The 12,589-nt window shown below is 30.3% G+C and overlaps 1 pseudogene; it reads left to right on the top strand.

Moving 5' to 3' along the window:
• Positions 1-11,313, top strand: part of LOC113373338 — a 73,643-nt pseudogene extending 62,330 nt beyond the window's left edge.
• The last annotated feature ends 1,276 nt before the right edge of the window (positions 11,314-12,589 follow it).

Here is a 12,589-nt window from a genome sequence, read left to right as displayed (position 1 = left end):
TTTATACATATTTATACGTTTATAAAAAATTGTGACATCTTGGTATATTTTTCAGTCAATCAGGAACCGGTGTAGACTTCCACCTGGACGATTACGAAAGGGCTGATCTTTCTTCGATGGACAAACCACCATTTATAAGACTTGTTCTGTCTCTTTGGTACTTATTTTTGTCACATACAGATGTTGCCTGCTATGTCATGATTTTCTTACACCAGGTAAAGGATTAAAAATAATCAAATCTATTAGATAATATATGTATTCATTTTCTTTTTTTTGGTTTTAGATCAAATCTGCAAATATTTTGTCACTCCCACTGCCCTTAATGGTGTTCTTTTGGGGAACTTTGTCGGTACCAAGACCGTCCAAAACTTTTTGGGTTACTTTAATAGCATACACACAGGTAATAATTGACTTACCTAATCAATTAATCTACCTGGCAAATTATTTTTTTATTTTATTGTTTTCAGACGATTGTTCTGATCAAGTGTATGTTCCAATTTGAGTTCATGCCATGGAACAGCAATTTGGTGGTTTTGCCAAATACACCATTTACACCTCAAAAAATCATAGGCATCCAGAAAAAACAATATTATGCAACTTACGATTTGTTGCTTCTTCTAGTCGTATTTTTCCACAGGTAAAACAATTATAAATACAAATTTATTATGGGTGCAGTATTTTTAACTTCCCGTAGGGTAGTTATAGTAATGCGGCGAAAATCGAAAATAAAAATTTTTGCTTGAAGGTTTTCTGAACATTTTGGCATACCTCAGAAAAAATGGATGTGTGTGTGTATTTTGTATGTCCGCATTTTTTCGTCCTCGTTTTCGGGCGCACGGATAAACCGATTTGAAAGGTTTGAAAAACATTCGATCCCTATTGATAGGGAGATGTGCTGATTAGTTTTTGGCAAAGGCAGGTCCAGCCGTTACGGAGATACTGAGCAAAGAGTGCAGAAAATACAAATCGAGTTTTTGAGAGAACGGAGTATCGGATTTGAATGATCTAAAAAACATTCAATTTGTAATGATTGGGGAAAGATGTGATTAGTTTTTGGCAAAGACAGGTCACGCCATTTCGAAGATACAGATCTAAATGCACAAAAAATGGCAGTTTTTGAGTGAACTAAGCGTCCGATTCGAATGATCTAACTGTCTGCTTGTATTGACAAAACAATTGCTTTTGAGGATAAAAAATTATTACTTTTTTTTTTTATTTTCCATAAAATATTTTTGTAATTTTGGATTAAAAATTCAAAAAATTACCCAGGCTAAGCACAGTCTAAGCGCCACTCTGGTACAAATGTTTATCCAAGTGCGTTTAGACTGTTTAGGTTACTAGAGCACTTTTTTCAATTTTGTGAAAACTATTGAAAAATGTGAAAATGCTGCCAAGCTAAGCACAGTATAAGTGAAAATGTCGCATAGAATTATTTGCAAATGCGTTTAGACTGTGACTATACCGGAGCACTTTTCAATTTTGTGTAAATTTTGACAACTTTTTTTTTGAAATTGAATTCGAATTGAAATGACGATTGTTAATGGAGATAAATTGATTTATTTAAAATCTACATTTGATTTGCTCACATATAACAAGATAGCAAATATAATGAAACTTACAGTATTTGTAATAATATATTTGAAAACGTTTAAAATTTCTCGAGTATTTTATTACGGTACGGGAAGTTCCAGCAATTTGCCTTAAGGCACGATGCATACACCACTAGTTGATTGTTGTTTTTTAGGGGAATGCTGAAATATCTTGGTCTTTGGAACATGAAACAACCGGATGAATATTTAGAAGCCGGCGAATACCAAATGGACATTGAATCAAAACGTACGGGACCAGATCCAAGTAATTTCCCAAAAAGCAAAGAACCATCTAAAAAATCCATGGGGGCCCAAAGTAGCCCTAGAGTACGGTAAGTTTAAAAAACCTAATAAATCCTTATCAGCCACTATTCCTTTAATCCTTTTTTAGACCTCTCCTCATCCCTCAAGAAGACAAATTGATCGACGACAAATACGCAACCGAGAACGAAATAGGTAATTTTTTTTTAATCCTTATCGGGATTCCTGAATTCCGCCTCATCCAGATTTTCCTATATCTGATCCAGATTTTCCTGTGTCCATTTCCTTCAGAGTTGTACAATACCAACTTGGATGAGAAATATTTGGAAGAATTTCATACACTAAATCGTATCAGATCGACGGATATTTTGAGGATGTATAAAAAGGGTAGTAGGAAGTACGGAACGCTTTTAACTGGGATGCAAAATAAATATCGGTAGTAATTGATACATGATTCCAATATTGTACCCTAATACGTCTTTTTATTTAACTATTTTATGGAATTTTTTTACTATCTATTTATTTTGCAGGAAGTTGCATTCGGCACCAGGAATGGTGGACATTTTCAAAGACCAGAAGGATGGTGCTGGTGGTTCTGAAGGTGATGATTCCTTAAAAAAAAGTGTCCATGGGTCATTTAGTGGAAGTAACGTCGTTATGGTTCATAATGTGAGAGGTGATCCTTGTGATAAATTTCCAGGCGTTTTGATAATGACGTAAGTCGAATATTATAGTGCAATTCAGTTAGTTTCTAGTACTCTGGTTCTTAGCAAAGGTATCTTAGCATCGATTCTCATTTAAACTGTTTAAAAAATTGCCATCATATATTATACACGATAATTCACAATACCAATGTTTTTCCAATTTTTAGGTTCAAAAAATACACAGAATCAGTAAAATCATTTTTCGAAGTCCTCCTAGATCCTGCACTAAGAGTCACTACAAACGTTTATGCTGCTATGTTCATCTGCGATTTTTACAACTTTTTGGTCATAATCTTTGGATTTTCATCATTTGGTGTAAGTGCCATATCTAATTGATTCAAATAATTTATATTTTAATCATTTTCAATTTTTAGCAAGGAAACAGTAGTGTAGTTGAATACTTGGAGGACAACAAAGTTCCAATACCTTTCTTGGTCATGATAATCCTACAGTTTATATTAATATTGATAGACAGAGCTTTATTTTTACGAAAATGCATTGTTGGAAAAGTTATTTTCCAGTATTTGTTGGTTTTGGGAGTACATATATGGATGTTCTTTGTTTTACCTGCAATTACTGAAAGGTAAGAACTTTTAAAATGAACTTATATATGCTAATTTTATTTCATTGTTTTATGTCTATTTGCAGAGATTTTAACGCAAGTTTGCTTCCCCAAATGTGGTACATGGTAAAATGCTTCTATTTACTACTATCAGCTTACCAAATTCGTTGTGGGTACCCGACACGAATTCTGGGTAACTTTTTGTGTAAAAAATATAATCTGTTGAATCGATATTTATTCCAAGGGTAAGTACATAGGTAAAGAAATTATATATATATATATATATATATATATAGTATATATATATATATATAGTATATACATTAGGGTGGTCCTTATTATGGACATTTTCGAATTTCCTTGCTCCCAAGGGCTCAAATGGTTCCAAAATGATAAAAAACAATTCTCTAAAAGTTTTAGCTCTTAATATTGTCTTTTAAATAGAGCGCAATTCAATCAAAGTTTTGTATGGAAGTAGTACAATAAAAAATGACACGAATTTTCACTTTTAATTCATTTGTCGCTAAGTAATACCTAAAAATTTTTTTTAATTTTCGAAATTTTTTTCATGCTATTTTAATACGAAGTTTGATTGAATTGCGCACTATCTAAAAGTTAATATTAAGAGCTAAAACTTTCAGAGAATTGTTTTTTATCAATTTGGAACCATTTGAGCCCTCGGGAGCAAAGAAATTCGTAAATGTCTATATTAAGGACCACCCTAATATATATATTAGGTTGTCAAATATCTCCCTTCCGCTTTTTTGCTCTTGGTTTATAATACAAAAGGCGGAAGGGAGATATTTGACAACCTTATATATATATATATATATATATATACCAAAAATAGACCAAAATTATAAATAATTAGGATAGTTGGCAATTTACAGCAAAAATAAAATATATATATATACAAAAACAAGTAAAATTTTACACAAGTATGTAAAATAAATTACAACAATTTTTTTACAAAATTAAGCAAAGCAGCAATTGAGGTTGAAACATTGTTAGGCATATAAATTTTTTGTAATTGAAGATAAGGTTGCTTAAGTCGTACCACTGCTTAACAATAAGTGGTACTTATACCTAGGCTATAATTTGTCTAATAATTATATATTAAAAACCGCCAAATAGAATTATTTAGTTGATTATACAAACGTTTTAAACAAGCTATATGAAATAGAAATAATTACAAAGTAAGTTTAACGTAAAGTTTATAACTCGTACCGCTTCAATAATGATGTAGGTTGTAATTTTATGAAGACGAAAAAATAATAGATAAATGTGATTTTTAAATTTTTTTTCTCTAATTAAAAAACACCAAGAAGTGGTAACCAAAATCTTTATGAACAATTTCATCTTCACTCTTATCTAAAAAAAAATTAACATTCTTATCTCAACAATTTAAATAGTACAATCGTTACTTCTCTAGGATCCACATGGTACGACTTAAGCAACTAAGCATTTTAATCATATCTAAAGCACATTTTTAAAATACTCAAACTAATTCATCAACTTAAAAAAAAGAGTTTCAGTAATTGTTTAATCATAATCCAACTAAATAGTCATTGACCTAATCAATCGTCAAGGAAATTTGAAAATGTTTTTATTAAGAACCACCCTAATATATATATATATATATATATAATATATATATATATTCATTGATTTTTTTTAGGTATATGTTGATTCCTTGGTTATTCGAATTAAGGACTATAATGGATTGGATTTGGACGGACACATCAATGTCTATGTTCGATTGGTTAAAAATGGAAGACATTTTCTCAACAATATTTCAACTAAAAGTAAGAAAAATAGTTTATCTAAATTCTTCATATCATTTTTATTCTATATTTTATTTCCAGTGTGCAAGAAACTTCGAAGAGCAATTTCCAGTGGCTCGTGGCATGAAGAAAAAATGGGCGGTAAAATTGTTAATGGGAGGTGGTGCTGTTTTACTAATAGTTATGATCATGTGGTTCCCTTTGGTGTTCTTTGCAATTGGCAATACAGTTGGAAGCCCTAATATCCCTTATGAAGTAACTGCTGAACTCAGAATTGGTAGTATGGAGCCTGTTTTTAAGGGAGTGGCGACTAGGGAAGATATCACTCAGTAAGTAATTAAAAGGAATACTTGTATTAAATTTGTATGGAGTGTATATAACTGTTGGCATGGAATCGTAGTAAATTTTATCTAGTTTCTCCCTATACAACTGAAAAGGGGTTCTTTCATATGATATTTGTGAGTTATTTGACAAAAACCAAAACTAGTTGGTTTGGTATTTAGCCTTGAGGCAAGTTACATGAACTTCCCGATATGTTTAAATAATCGACTTAATAAATAAAAAATAAATTAATTTATGAGTCATTAAAAGTATTCCGAGTGGATTTATTACACATAATTGAAAACGAACGAACACTTTGACTCGGAGTGTTTTCTAAAAGCAAATTTTATATAATTGAACCAGTTTTCAGGACATTAATGGTTTATTATGTTCAAGACCAAGTACTCTCATTATACCAAGTAAATAGTCTAATTTTAATTTTAACAAATCTCAAAAGAACTACTCATTTTCTCAAACTTTGATGAATTTTTAAAATCAAACTATTTGTCGTAAGGCCGTAATATTTCAGTAAGTTCTATAAGACCATGGTATATATCACTAAAAAAAATCAATAAAAATCGGCTTAGATTTTTTTTTCAACAGTTAATTACAAGAAAACGGCTCGGTAGATTTTCACCTAAAACTAACCAGTATCATTCCCAACTGATATCTTCCGAACAGTTTTTGATTTTTTAAAATCGGTTCGGTAGGATGAGCCTAAATGTGGACGAAAAGTTTTACACTTTTTTTCAAATTATAAAGAAACGACTTGGCAGATCGTGGCACAAAACTGACAACCGACAGTCCTCACCGAAATACATCAAATGGCTTTTAAATTTCTGAAATCAGTTAAGGCGTTTTTGATAAAACGTCGATCAAAGATCTCATTTTGATCAACCAATTTTTGCAAACTTTGACGAATTTTTAAAGCTAAACGAGTTGTCGTAGGGCCGTAATATTTTAGTATGACCTAGAAAACTATGGTATCTACCGTCAAAAAAAAATCATAAGAATCGTCGAATTTTTTTTTTTTAAAACTTTATTACAAGAAAACGGGCGGCCGATCTTTACCAAAAACTAATCAGCACGATTCCCAACCAATATTCAAAAACCACGAATGGTTTTTGAATTTTCAGAATCGATTCAGAATTGCGGGCTAAAACGTGGACGAAAAATTTTTCACTTTTCTGCAATTTACAAAGAAACGGCCCGGTTGATCGCCGCACAAAACTCAGAAACGATAGTCCTCATCGAGATACATCGAATGGCTTTTAAATTTTTGAAATCGGTCAAGCCGTTTTGGAGAAAACGTCGATTTACGGCGAAAAATCTGTTCACACACACACACACACACATACACACACATACTTTTTCCAAATTTGGTCTCATTCGATTCAGAATGGCTTGAAACGTCGAGAAAACATAAAATTAGCCAATCGGGTTTTTTGATGAAAACATAAACTTCTCCTCCGGGAAGTTAAAAATGTCCAGAATTTTCTATTAAATGCTAAGGAATATGAAAGATCGAATTCAAAGTCATTTTATTCCAAACTTTTATATCGGAGTGTATATAACTGTTGGCATGGAATTGTAGCAAATTTTATGTAGTTTCTCCCTGTCTTGCAGTGCTTTTTCTTGATATTTGTGAGTTATTTGACAAAAACCAACAAAAGTCCCGAATTTTTTATTTATTTCAAAAGAATAATGAAAGATCGAATTCAAAAACGTTTTATTCTAAATTTTTATATCGGAGTGTATATAACTTGTACTTGCATATTTTTTTTATCCTATTTTTTTTTATTTAAGATTTAATGAGAGACAGTGGCAACAATTGAGCAATGCTTATAGAAGAGACAGGACAGCTCAAACATTTTTATCAAACTATGAATACAGGGATGCATCAGCTGTTACTTTCCGATCAAATTCGCTTACAACTTGGAGAGTTGCACCTCCTGATGTTAAGCATTTAGTACATGAAATCAACAGCAGTAAGTAAAAAATTTTATTTATTTCCATCTACATTATTTTCACAAATAATAAATTTTTAGATCGTACAGTACGTGTAACTCTACGTTACTCCATACGCCACAGCGTTAACAGTCCTAATCATCCCTTGATAATCGAGGTTGAAAAATTTGTCTTGCTTATGGACCCTGTGCAAAGGCAAAACTTGGCTGCTCTTTTATCAGGAAATGGAACAAAACCTGTGAGAATCAAACAGTTGTTCCCAAAATTCCTAAAAGTTGCCAACAAGGGAACAGCTACCAATATCGCCCAGTTGATGACTGACCCTAGTACTTTGCATCAACCAGGTAATAAAATTTACATCAAATTGTACACCAGTTGTACATACAAGTTTTTTTTTATATTTTTCTAGTTGTGGAAGTCGATGAAACTCCCAGCAAAAATGTCGATGAAGATGAATACGAGAGTGAAATGAGAAACGATGAACACGGCCGAGAATATCGAGACGTTTTCATCAATCTTTCCTCAACAAAACTAAATAATACATCGGCTCCAAATGCCCTAGCAAATGAAACTGATGAACCCAGATGGTGGAATTTAAGGGAAGTATGTAATACCTCGGAAACTTTTTATAGCAAAGTTTTGGAAATGATACCGTTTGCTGATTGTTCGGGATATGTGATGTACTTCTTTAATGATAAGATTTTCCCTGCGAAGTTGAACTTCATCTCTGGATCAGGGTAAGTATCAGTAGTACTTGAAAATATACAATATAGGATACATTTTAGTAATTAACCAAAATACCAATTAAAATTTTCAGTAACTGTAATTTAACAAAGTATCAATAATAATTGGAAATTTACAAATTAGAATACATTTTAGTAATTAACTAAAATACCAGGTAAACATATTTTATTAACTGTAATTAAACAAAAATAATTTACTTCAAAATTCGACTCTGGATGTTTTACCACTAAGATTTTCCTTTTACTACTACGATTGCTTAAAATTTCTGGATCTATTTTTTTAATACGTATTTAAAAACATACACACAAATCTAAAATTTCACCTTCTAATCACAAACACATATTTCGTAAAAATCATTATAACATTTCCATCATTTTTTTTAATTAAAGTGCTTATCTTATTTTGTCCACCCCTAACACTTTGTTCGAATATTCAAAATCATTTTCTTCTATTTTTTTTAATATTTTTGACAAATATATTCGTCATGGAGGAGTGGCAGGATTTTGAGTTCTGACGAGTTCATTTATCATGTGTATGAAACGATTTGGTATTTCATTTGAAATTTTTGGCAAAAACAGTATGTATTCTGAATATATATCTGTGATTGACGGATATATTCGTCACGGAAAAGTTGGAGAATTTTGTGCATTGACGAGTATATTTGGCATTCGTATAAAACAATGACAATTTGCTTTTTAAATTGCAATTTTTATAGTAACAAAGTATATTCTGAAATTATATGACATTTTAACTGTGGTTGACCAATATACTCGTCATGCAGAATTGATAGAATTTAGAATATTGACGAGTATATTTGTTATGCGTATAAAACAATGACCATTTGCTATTGAAATTGAATTTTTGGCAAAAGTTAAGTATGTTCTGTATTTATATGACTGGTTAACTTTAATTGACAAATATACTCGTCATGGAAAAGGGGCAGAGTTTTTGTACAGACGAGTATATTCATCACTCATTTGCTATTTAAATTGAAATTTTTGAAAAAACAACGTATATTTTAAAATTCTACAGCCAGTTCACTGTGATTGGCGACTATACTTATCATGGCGAAATGGCAGAATTTTATGTATTGACGAGTATATTCGTCATGAATATGAAAGAGCTATTTAAATTGATTTTTTTGGAAAGAAAACAAATATATTCTGTAATTGTATGACACAATTTACTGTGATTAACGAATATACTCGTCAGGAAAAACTGATACAGTTACGTGTTTTGACGAGTATAATCGTCACGCCTATAAAACAACGATCATTTGCTATTTAAATGAAAATTTTTGAAAAAAACAACACATATTCTGAAATTATATGACCAGTTCATGGTGATTGACAAATATACACGTCAAAGAGAATTATTAAATTTTTATGTGTTTACGAATATATTCGTCACGCGTATAAAACACTGATCATATATTTTTTAAATTGAAATTTTTCGAAAACCAAAATATATTTTGAAATTCTATGATTCTGTTAACTGCACAATTTACTGTGATTAACGAATATACTCGTCAGGAAAAACTGATACAGTTACGTGTTTTGACGAGTATAATCGTCACGCCTATAAAACAACGATCATTTGCTATTTAAATGAAAATTTTTGAAAAAAACAACACATATTCTGAAATTATATGACCAGTTCATGGTGATTGACAAATATACACGTCAAAGAGAATTATTAAATTTTTATGTGTTTACGAATATATTCGTCACGCGTATAAAACACTGATCATATATTTTTTAAATTGAAATTTTTCGAAAACCAAAATATATTTTGAAATTCTATGATTCTGTTAACTGCAGTTGACGATTATACTTGTCACGGAAAAGTAGTAGAATTTCATGTAAAGACGTGTTTATACGTCATGCGCATAAAATAGTGAGCAATAATCTGCTATTTCAATTAAAATTTCTGGAAAATATAAAATATATTCTAAAACTGTGATTGACAAAAAAACTCGTTATGGAGAAATTGCAAAATTTTGTGTATTGACTAATATATTTGTCACATTATAATTGCTATTTAAATTGAAACTTATGAAAAAAAATACTTTTTCTGAAATTATATGACAAAAAAAACTGTATATATTCGCCATGAAGAATGAGCAGAAATTTGAGTATATTCATGTGACAATTTGCTATTTAAATTGAATTTTTTTGCAAAACCAAAACATGATTAGAAAATTTATCTGTTATAAACGAATATATTCGTCATGGAGAAGTGAGATTTTTGTGCACTGACGAGTATATTCGTCACACGTATAAAACAGTGACTATGTACTCTTTAGATTGAAATTTTCGAAAAAAAAAATTTATATACATATATATATATATATATATATATATATTAATTTTGAAATATGAACAAACAACACTTTTTTTTTGCACTAATTTATTAAATAATAATTTTCACAAACGTTTCGAGACTAGGTTTGTCTCGAAACGTTAAAATATGGAAACCTAAATTTTAAATTTTAAATTATAACACACTGATGATGAGACAAACCTAGTCTCGAAATGTCTGTGAAAATTATTATTTAATAAATTAGTGCAAAAAAGAGTGTTGTTTGTTCATATTTCCAAAATAATATCTATTTATCCACTCAGAATACATTTGTTATATATATATATATATATATATATATATATATATACGAGTATATATATATATATATATATATATATATATATTCCGAAATTATAACTGTTATAGACGATTATTCTCGTCACGAAGACGTGATAATATTTTATGTAGTGACGTGTATATTCGTCACGCTTCTAAAACAGCAAACATTTGATATTCAAATTGATTTTTTTTTTTAAAAAATAACAGAATATATTGTTTGGCAAATATACTCGTAATGAATACATGAAAGAATTTCGTCTATTGACGTGTATATTCGTCATGCATATAAAAGTGACCAAATTTGCTATTTATTCCAGTATTGCCGGTATATACGTCTCGATGGTATTTGTTGCTTGGAGAATATCCAAGAACATAACATCTGGTGGAATCACCAAAATCATCTACGATGAACTTCCCAATGTCGACAGAGTTTTGCAACTTTGCCTGGACATATATCTGGTGAATAAAATAATAAAAAAAATACAATTTTTACAGCACTTAGAATTTTTTGGTCAACATTTTTTTAACCATAGGTTCGTGAATCTGGTGACTTCACCCTGGAAGAAGACCTTTATGCTAAAATCGTCTTTTTGTTCCGATCTCCTGAGACCCTTATCAAGTGGTCAAGGCCTGTTGAAGAAGCTGCCGAAGACGATGATGATGATAGTGTACATAGACGAAGCCTATAAATATCTAAAAACTACTTCCATTTAATTATCATCGAATTATTATCTCTGCACCTCGTATTTCGGCTTTCGTCATGATGATAAACTTGCGATCGTTTTAATGACTTTTTTGTATATTAGTACGAAAGATTATTTAACTAAGCTAAGTTTAATATATAGTATATAATTTCTTTCTAATTTTAGATGTAATTTTCTATAGATATTAAAGCGAAATACAATTTTATATTAATATATTTCTAATTAATTTGAATCGAATCTCGTAGTTTAATACGGAAAAAATATATTCTTAAATAAGTATGTTTACTCGTGATTAAATAGTTTTTAATTTATTATTTGGATATTATTTATTATATATAGAAAGAAAATAAATAATATACAAAACATAAGTAATATTTTTTTATTTATACTTTTAATACAATCACTATTTGTAATTAAAAGTAATCATTAACAAAATTTCGGGTAATAATAAATAATAACCAACGAATATGGATGTGTGTGTGTGTGTGTTTTGTATGTCCGCATTTTTTCGTTCACGGGTCAAACGATTTGAATGATTTAAAAAACATTCGATTCGTATTGATAAAGAGACGTGCTGATTAGTTTTTGGCAAAGGCAGGTCCAGCCGTTACGGCGGTAGTGACCAAAGAGTGCAGAAAGAAGAAATAGAGTTTTTGAGAGAATGGATCATCCGATTTGTATGGTACAAAAACATTCTGTTCGTATTGACGGGGAAGGTAGGCCCAGCGGTTTTGGAGATACAGAGCTAAATGTTAAAAAATGACAGTTTTTGAGAGAACTAAGCGTCCGATTTAAATGATTCAAATGACTTTCTGCTTGTTTCAACAAAATAATTGCTTTCGGAAAAAAAAATTGTTTCTATTTTTTTTTTCAAAAAATATTTTTGTAATTTTGGATCAAAAATTCAAAAAATTACCCAGGCTAAGCACAGTCTAAGCGCCAATCTGGTACAAATGTTTACCCAAGTGCCTTTAGACTGTTTATATAATGGAGCACTTTCACAATTTTGTGAAAAAACTATTGAAAATGTGAAAATGCCGCCAAGCTAAGCACAGTGTAAGTGAAAATGTCGCACAGAATTATTTGCAAATGCGTTTAGACTGTAACTATGAAAACGTGAGCAGTTTTTGAATTTTGTGCAATTTCGGCAACTATTTTTTTGAAATTGAATTCGAAAAGAAATGACGATTGTTAATGTTTTGGAGATAAATTGATTTATGATTTGCTCAGATTTAACAAGATAGCAATAATAGTGAAAGTTACAGTATCTGTAATAGTATATTTGAAAACCGTTTAAAATTTCTCGAAT

The sequence above is a fragment of the Ctenocephalides felis genome, unplaced genomic scaffold (genome assembly GCF_003426905.1).
Source record: "Ctenocephalides felis isolate EL2017-DRISC unplaced genomic scaffold, ASM342690v1 CF-g0.4_SCAFFOLD_01604, whole genome shotgun sequence".
Taxonomy (NCBI): domain Eukaryota; kingdom Metazoa; phylum Arthropoda; class Insecta; order Siphonaptera; family Pulicidae; genus Ctenocephalides; species Ctenocephalides felis.
This window is presented reverse-complemented; position numbering and strand designations above follow the sequence as displayed.